The following is a 5,895-nucleotide window of genomic DNA, read 5'->3' as shown; positions in this document are numbered from 1 at the left end:
TTCTATATTTATTCAAGTTGTTTTAGTGAGTTGAATTAAGCTTAAGTCTTCTTCGGAGCAGCGAGATAATCTTTGCGCTGAAGGAGAAAGATTCTGACTATAGGGCATTTCAGGATTATTGGATTACAGGATTATTAACTAACGCGAGTGAACCTTATCACTCCGTCTGTCAGAAGCTAGTTATTTTAGTTGATAAAGTTTTAAATACGGATATTTTTCTTACACAAATACATCGCTTCGCTTCATTAACCCCATCGGAGCTGTGTGGATTACTTTTATAATGGGATTCACTTTTTTGGGCTTCAAATTTTGGGCTCCCCTTCACTGCCTTTATAAAGCTTGGATTAGCCAGGACATTTTTTAATATAACTCCAATTGTATCAGTCTGAAAGAAGAATGATATTTACACATAAGATGGCCTGAGGGTGAGTAAATAATGGGGTAATTTAAATTTTTGGGTGAACTATCCCTTTAAAGCACCAACAAAGAGCCATGTTTTTGCATGGGGTATATTGTTGACAGTCAGTATCCTGGCAACCTCGTGTTCTCCAGGAGTGTAGAGTATCACTGGTGTCTTGATACTTCACAATATGTCAGACAAAAGAGTTTGCAAAGTCATTGCCTTTTTATGTCCGGAGGTACAATTCCAATTAATGCAAAAGAGAATACTGACAGACAACAACGAGTGTATGAATAACAAATTTCCACGCCAGACAAACATACTTGTAATGATGGAACCTTCAATGTGCTATCATCATTCAATCTGGTAAGTAAGCTTACAGACTGTGACATTTTTACAAAGGCAGTTTCCTATATGTGAACATGTGCTAGATGAATGTCTTTTAACATTTTGTTGCTTTTTTCCATTTTTGGGTTTTTAATAAGAAACACCTTTGTTCTGCTCAGGTGTACCATTGGTCTCAAGTTATAGAAGTGCGTAATAGTTTGGCTGAAAGAATTCTAGACATACTTAAAAAATGTAAAACTTCTTTGAGTTTTTAACATGAGTACATATTGATCCCGAATAGACTGATGACATATTTTTGTAGGCCAGCCCAGAAATTAACATCACCCTGGTTCTCTAGACAAAACCCCAATAGGATTTTTCCAATGGGAGTATTGCAGAAAATAACTTCTGCGATTAACAAAAGTTTATGTTTTGAATATTTTGTTCATCATGATAATTTCACAAATGAACTCAACTTTTATAAATGTTGAAACCTAAAAACAATTAGCAGAAGTAAAAACTACACCACGGTCACATGACTTCAAAGTCACGATCATTAAGCTGACAATTTCTTCAGTCTTTCTATAAAAACATTTTCCCTGAAAGTTTGAGTTATAATAATTTGCAAGAGCGTGATAACACCAGGCTGTGAAAGTGGACTAGATGAGTTTACCTGTTCGGCTAGTGATGTTTAATGTCCCCGACAACCTCTCTAGTCCCATTTTTGTTAGGGACCTTTAAAGTAAAAAATATGTAAAATTCACAAGAGGGTATTACCGATGTATTTTATGTCATAGAATAAAACATGAAAATATCTTTGCCTTCAAGACGACAAAACCAGAAGTGCTATAATGCTAAGTAGTTTCAGGGTTTTGACCTACAAAAATACATCAACCCAGAAGAACTCTATAGAGTGAGACAAATTACGAGCTGAGCCGAGTGCCTGTCCAGAGCTTCCGATCACTTAAAACACGTAAAAATTTTTATAAAAAAAAGTCAGTTTGTACAGCCTATATTCCCAATATATTATATACATAACAGTGTGATCTCTCTATTTTTCTCTTTAAAAAAATGTAGAGATAGTGGTAATTGCCCTTTGTGTAACACAATACGCTAAAATCCTTCAGCCCAATTGACACCCTCAGGAACTTTAGTGACAGAATACATGAATAATTTATGTTACTCACAGTTTTGATCAATGTTTTATTGTTGTGCAAAACCTCAGCAAGTAGTTCAAATAATTATGGGCATAACCGTCAATTCAGTACTTTTGAGATTTAGTTTATCAAAATAATGTGAATAGACTGCATTTCTCTGCTATAGTGGCAGCTCAAAAACGTAGAGTTACGGATGGGAACTCACAATGAAATTCTATTGTTTTCTTGTTATTGTGTTTCATTACAGACAAACATTAATTTCTCATCATGTTTTTGCAAGGTAAGTGATTACCCTTAGTTTAACCATTTTAATAAAAAAACATCTGAATTCATAAAAGTGCATGACACATTGCAACGGTCAAGTGTATACATATTACATTAAGCTGTTCTGCATTTTTGATGGCGGGACGTTGGTTAATGATCTTGGAGATTACCAGGAAACAGGTTTCAGTCCTGAGAAAATGCAACCAATGAAGTGCATTGTTACTGTGATGGCATGACACTTTTCTGGTTTTATAACTTAATGATCTAATCTGTTTTTTTTTTTTATCTGCATTCTTTTTAAATGTAGATCAGACAGGAGAAGCAAATGTACCTGCAGCACCTGGTGAGAATTCAGCTACTTTTTCTACAGCAGCCATAAAAAACATTACACACAAAATCAAGACAATCTGCACTTGCATTTGACAATCTTGTAAAATTAACAAGTCTTCATAGTCAAAATTACATTTTATTGTGAAGGAAAAGTAAACTTTTACAAAGCACACTGTAACGAGGTTAGTTGAAGAAGGAGGCAGGATCTGGCGAACAATCAACAGACTTTAATAACAAAATAAAACAAATACAAAACGAAAGTAAAAGACACATATGATAAAACAAAACACAAGACCAAGCCTGTTCCTCTCTCTATCTTCCCTGTCGTCGCTCATCCTTTATGCTTCCGCTCCTCCGTGAGAGATACGAGACCGGTGCGTTGCACAGGTGTCGCTCATTATCAATCACGCCATCGGCCTCGCGCCGTTCTCTCATGGCTCTCGACCTCGTCCTGCTCGCCACACACACTTTTAAAAAGAGTTCTCATTACTAAATTATATATTCTATATTAAATTGAGTTAGTTAGTGGAGACACCAGTCTCTTCAGTCACACACCCGATTACTAATCACCTGCACCTGCACCTCATCAGCACTGCACTCAATGCACACCCTGTGGCTGTGTCCGAAAGAGTACTATTTGAGGGGACAGCCATCTGAAGTAGTGTGCGAAACCATAGTGGACGTTACCGAGTGCACTCATTCAATCCCACAACGCACACCAGTAACGAGTGTACAACCGATGTACGCTCAACGGCTAGAGAATACCCATAATGCACTGTGAGAGTCACGTGCCAAATCAATTCCTGCGTGTGACCAAAAGATATCGCCCGCAGCTCAATCATCCATCCATCCATTTTCCAAACCACTGGTCCAATGTGGCTACAGTGTAATATCATACAGGTATACATTCCTTTTTACTTGATTATTAAATAGTTTAATCAAGGTTTATATATGCTAGTTTTTGCGCTTTGATACAATCTGTATTGTAAAAAGCGCTATATAAATAAAGGTGACTTGACTAGTTTATATGACAGAGTTCAAGATAAATCTTTTCATCTTACTACTGGAGCTGCCAGTATGCTAAGTTTCAAATGATTATTAAACAGCAAGCACAAACTTTACAAAAGCACTCAGTGTCCGAATTCAATCAGCCACTCCTTCAAGTAAACTCTATTAGTGGAGTAAAGTAGGGAATAGTGCATGAAGGTATAGGGGATGATTTCGAACACAGCCCTTCAGTCACTCCTTGTCTGGCTTTGCAAAAAGATACAGACAACTTACCTGCTCTACTTACCAACAGTGGCGGTTCTAGAGGGGGGGCCAGGGGGGCCAGTGCCCCTGTGACAAAAAGCTTGGCCCCCCTTGTGGCCCCCCTAAATGTGGAGTTTGAAATAATTTTTACAAAACTGTTTTTTGCTATCGTTGTATGTGTATTATTTTTTTATTTTTCTATCTTTGTGGATTTGCATTTTCACGTGACAATTCGCATCACATTCGCGGGAATCGCGGCAGAATGTTTGAAGAGGTGAGTGCGCGCGCGCGGCCGGGGCGCTCTCTCTCTCTCTCTCTCTCTGCTCGTTATGCACTGTCAAGCGCAGCAAGCGGACGCTCTGACGGGTTTTAGAAGATAAAATACAACCCGAAACTAAAAACAGACCCGGCTTCTATTTGAGACCGGCCTTTATGTACCCAAACCTGTCGCCACACCAGGCGTGTAAAAGAGACAGGCGTCTATTCGGGACTCGGCTATTATTTGAAGTTTCACGGTATGTACGAGGCACTGTGAGCTGACATAGCATTTGTCTATCGTCCTTTCACTGCTGTGTGCAGTTCATAGGTAGGCTATGTCCCCAAATTAGTTTTTGTCTTATATTTATATCATATTATGTTCTTATATTAGAATATCACATCAGCAAGAGTGCCGTTTTCCCGTGCACAATTGCAACTGTGATATTTATGTTATACAACAGTTAAATTAACAATAAGTTAACATTGGGAGTTACTTTTTAGACACAATATTGTCAATATTGTTTGTTTTCCCTTTATTTCGCCGACTAGAATTTCATAATGAAACCGTAGTGAGTCTCAATGCAACACAGCGATGATTTCTTGACTGAAATCCGCGTTTTGAACGAATCACTTGCTTCTTTCCCGAATAAATCGGCCGTTTGAACAAATCGTTTGAATGAATGAATCCCTCTTACAGGGACTTGCCGCCGCCTACTGGCGGTTTTAGTTTCATATTTAAAGTATCCTTTAATTAAAACGTTAAACTTAGAAATAATTTCATATTTAAATATTGATTTGAAAAAAATCTCATAGCTTTATTTATGCAATTGTAAATGGAGTGTAAATATATTAATGCCACTTCTGTGTCACCTCTGCACTGCAAAGATGGATTTTGATTGAATTAATTAATTTGACTGGTAACAGTGGTACTGTATAATTATTGTATAATTAAGTATTATTGTATAAATAAGTATAATTACTGTATAATTTGAATGTTAGTATTTGACATAAAAGGTGATGCATAACTCTAAATAAGTTTAGAAAAAATGTCCATATATAGGTGAAAATGCCCCTGGAAATCAATTTAAGGTGGCAAAAATTGCCCCTTAATTAAAAAATGTATTTCTGTCACTGCTGTGAATCGACCACTGCATAGAATATGAAAAATATTAATATCTTCGTGAGTCAGCTGTCAACAACAGGCCTAAACCAGCCATGGCACCAGCACAAAAACACAATCAGTAAAATATTATCTAATTATTAACAAAATGTTGAAAATGTTGAAATATATTTTTGTCAATATTGCACACCTCTAATGTACGGTATTAATTTTGATTTCTTTAGGTCTTAAAAAGCCTTAAATTGGACTCTAAAAAGTGTGCAGGAACCCTGTAAACGGTTAGACATATCAAGTCAGTTATTTTCAGTAAATGAATTAATAAGCTTCTTGGTCCCCATTGCTTTTGCTCTATAGTTCTCAAAATGAAGAGAAAGAAGGACATCATGTCTATTACAGTTACTGTGACTAATACTGAATATGTAATGCAAATGTAAAAATATAATGGAAATGCAAATACATTGTTGAATGATTATAAACACGGTATTTTCCCTGTTAATGCCTGCAGCAGTGCAGAAAATGATATGACAACAATAAGGTCTAAATGTAACTGGCCCCTCTAACAGTACAACTGGCCCCAGCTTGGCCCCCCCAGTTGAAATGGGCTAGAACCGCCACTGCTTACCAAGGTAGTTTGGCTTGTAAGTCTCCAGCAATCTCCCTTATTGAATTCCAGTGATCTCGGTTTTTCCTTCAGCAATATTTCCTGTAAAACTCTAGCTATACCTTTGTGGATATACTCACCTAATACTTACCGTGCTCATCCTGTGGTGTGTTCTCTTCAGTAAACA

General features: G+C 37.0%; 1 long non-coding RNA gene across 1 annotated transcript; it reads left to right on the top strand.

Annotated features, from left to right (window-relative positions):
• The first annotated feature begins 542 nt into the window (after positions 1–542).
• LOC130097439 (uncharacterized) lies at positions 543–2,486 on the top strand. Its single transcript, XR_008808304.1, has 3 exons — positions 543–766; positions 2,132–2,164; positions 2,456–2,486. It is a non-coding gene; the product is annotated as an uncharacterized LOC130097439 (long non-coding RNA).
• Positions 2,487–5,895: the final 3,409 nt, after the last annotated feature.

Source organism: Rhinichthys klamathensis, unplaced genomic scaffold (assembly GCF_029890125.1).
Source record: "Rhinichthys klamathensis goyatoka isolate OS25496 unplaced genomic scaffold, OSU_Roscu_1.1 h1tg000011l_1, whole genome shotgun sequence".
NCBI lineage: Eukaryota > Metazoa > Chordata > Actinopteri > Cypriniformes > Leuciscidae > Rhinichthys > Rhinichthys klamathensis.
This window is presented reverse-complemented; position numbering and strand designations above follow the sequence as displayed.